Source organism: Scomber scombrus, chromosome 13, assembly GCF_963691925.1.
Source record: "Scomber scombrus chromosome 13, fScoSco1.1, whole genome shotgun sequence".
Classification (NCBI taxonomy): Eukaryota; Metazoa; Chordata; class Actinopteri; order Scombriformes; family Scombridae; genus Scomber; species Scomber scombrus.
The window spans coordinates 16,496,701-16,499,936 of NC_084982.1; positions in this window are offsets into that span (position 1 = coordinate 16,496,701).

Genomic DNA, 3,236 nt, shown 5'->3' on the forward strand with positions numbered 1-3,236 from the left:
TGTACTGTATTTCAGTTGAGGTACTTACACTTTACTTGTTCATTAAATGCTACTATTTCAGGAAGGAAATCTTGTACTTCTTACTGTGCTCCATTTAACTGAAATAATATAGTTACTCTACAGACAATTTTAACATACAAAATCTAAGATCATATAATAAAATATACATTTTGTCATAGATAAAAACAGTATATTATTGCAACAGAGGTTTCCCACAGAGAACAATTTTCCACATGTCGCAGTACAAAAAGCAGAGGTGTGAATACTAAAATGAAAGATGGATGATTTGGTTTCCTGCTATTATAGACACAGACTCACTGTCACACTGCCAGGGTTTAGTGGGACACTTGAACAACTTGAAGGGGTATTTTTACTTACTTTACTTTTTACTTTACTTTACTTTGATATGTATTGGGTTTTTTTTTCTTTAACACGCAATAACAATTTTTTGGTCACTTGCAGGCAGCAATAAACAGCTGTTAACACAACAGCAACATATTACCAACTTATAGCTAAAATTTCTATAGGTCTACCTCCAGCAGGTACAAAGTAACATACAAGTATTCATTTGTTTTGAATTGATGAAAGAACATTTAGTCCTATATTCAGTATTTCACTTATTTTCTCAATTTAGCGCCACTAATCACCAGACCAGATCCCAGAACTGTTTCGCTCCAGTTACCTTTCTAAAGATTGCCTTCCACTACTTTGCACTTAATAAATGGGATGAATCACAGAGGACTTTAAAACTTGAATGCCTCATCAAAAACGTTGATTTTAAACTTTTAACCTGGAGTCTGTTTCGTTATGTCTGTGATTGTTTCTCTCGCAAAAGAGACCTTGATCTCAAAAAACGTGCTTAATAAAAAAAAAAAAAGTATATTCACTCTCTTTTTAGTTCTGTTTTGGTCCCCTAACTTCTGAGCAAACTATCTGTCTTTTAGCTGCTAAATGTGTAATGAGAAGCAGATGATACAAAAGTCAAAACTGTGTCTCTGAAAGATTCAGACAAAGAGCTTATCTAAAAAGTTTGAAGCAGTGACTCCTAGCTGCAACAGATATACAATCTGAGAAAGATATAGATCAGGGTTTGACAAATGATTATGATGATTCTGATATTTCCCGCAATTCTACGTTTTCATTTCCTGGTAAATTGTCTCAGCTCCAGTCCTGTCCTAGTGGGATCCCCCCCCCCAGTCCTGTTTTTCACTCTGTGGATTTATTAAAACTAACATTTGTCAGCAAGAAGATGGTTGATATGTTAAATTTGGAGCGGCTCACACCTCACAGTTTAGTAATTTCTGGCTGTTGGAGAAATGAGATATGAGGAATGCTCTGCTAAGACACAACAGATAAGAGACATGAGTAATGTTCAGAAGATTTGGGGGTTATTACTCATTATTTGTACATGAGTTTTTTTTATTTTCAAAGAATGATGTCACTGGAGAGAAAACCTCGCACTCTGATATCAATTCTGAAAGTGTTTCATTAATTATTTAAGAGCATTTTATGTGAATAACACAAAACTTTATTTTCTGCATTGACAATTCCTAAGTGTACTTGATAATATATCTACATATGCATCTACTCTATTTTGGTCATACAAAATGTGATAATTTTAATATCTAAATGAAAAGAGAGGCTTGCTAAGTGTTCACTGCAGCGCTCACTGGAGTGTGAATTAATTTGCAGTGTTCAGCTACAATATTAATGAACATTTATTTATCACAAATCTGCACCTTTCACACTTTTGCTGTCTGCCACACAATGTAAATGCCACCCAAATGTCAATATAATCTTTGTGTCACACGTTTTCACAGAAATTAACATCTTCATGCACATGAAGATGTTAATTCCTCAGAATTCGTTGTTTCTGTATTTCAAAAGCTGTTACTTTCTAATGCTTAACTTTTTTAACATATACTGTAAATGTATAATGTTCAGGCTTTAAATATTTCAATGTGATGTTGACGAGATTGGAGCATGTTTTAGCTTGAGGGGTATAAAACTGCATCATATACTAACATGGGACAACTTTGCAACCACACATAACATAATGCTAGTTTATAGTGTTAGTGTGCTTATCAAATTATTATTTATCGTAGAGTTTATCAATTCAAAGAGACAGCTCTTTTAACCACCCCTGATTTTGTTGTCAGACTAGATCTATAATACAATGAGGTACGAAACAGTGTAGTTCACAAGCAAGGCCATTTCTCTGAATATAATTTCTGCGGGCAAGTTGAATCGAAAGGACCATGCTGTGTGAGGAAATTGTTCTGCTAAGTGAGTCTTCCCCTCACATTGCCAAGCAGCATCTCTCCATATAAATGGCTGTCCAGGCTATTTGTCAGGAACACACATCAATCTTGATGTGTATTGCCACAGAGCCGGGAGGCGAGCTGGCGTAGGTTGCTGTTACTAGTCAGAATTGTGTCGAGCTTGTCTCCTCGGGCCATTCTCGCTCTGTACAGTAGAGGCACCAAGCTGTAGCCAGCGTTCTGAAGACTGGTCACTTTCATTAGAGAAGTCATTAAAGGAATTACAGGAGCCCAGCCATAGATTTTTCTTCGATTATTGTGCTTGGTTCTAGCTCAACATAGAACAACATATAAATGCTACAGCAATTGTTGCAAAAAAATGTGTGTGTATGTGTGTGTGTGTGTGTGTGTGTGTGTGTTTGTGTGTGTGTTTAAGAAAAGAAGAGACAAAAAGCAATTCTTTTAATGTATAGATTTGTTATTCTTATTTTGCTCTTGCTCTTCTTTGCATGACATCCTGATTTCTTTGTGGTTTTCCTGATTACACAAAAAATAAATCTGAGGTCAGAATGCTAATGCCAGTGAGAAGAAGAATGGTTAAACAAGAACGCAATCAGTCTTTGCTTAATTAGTTGCGTTTGCCTTCAGAACAGACTGATTTCGTCAAAGTAAACATTGCTGATGGTGCGGAATACCTTCTGGGATTTTATTTCAGTCTGACAATCATTCACTGGAGTTAACGTCATCATAAAGATCAGGGAGCTGTGTAGACACTGAAGATGCTGTGGCATTTTTCTACAACCTTCATAGCATAGTAAGATTTAGTTCAAAAACAGACCTGCATTAAAACAATGTGTCAGTGTTGTGGGCATGTTGTTTAGACCCCGGTGAGATTATGAAATACAATCCAGGAAGTGCATTTAAGGCCTAACAGACACCAAAACACTGCAAAACTCTTTTGTAATACTCACAGAT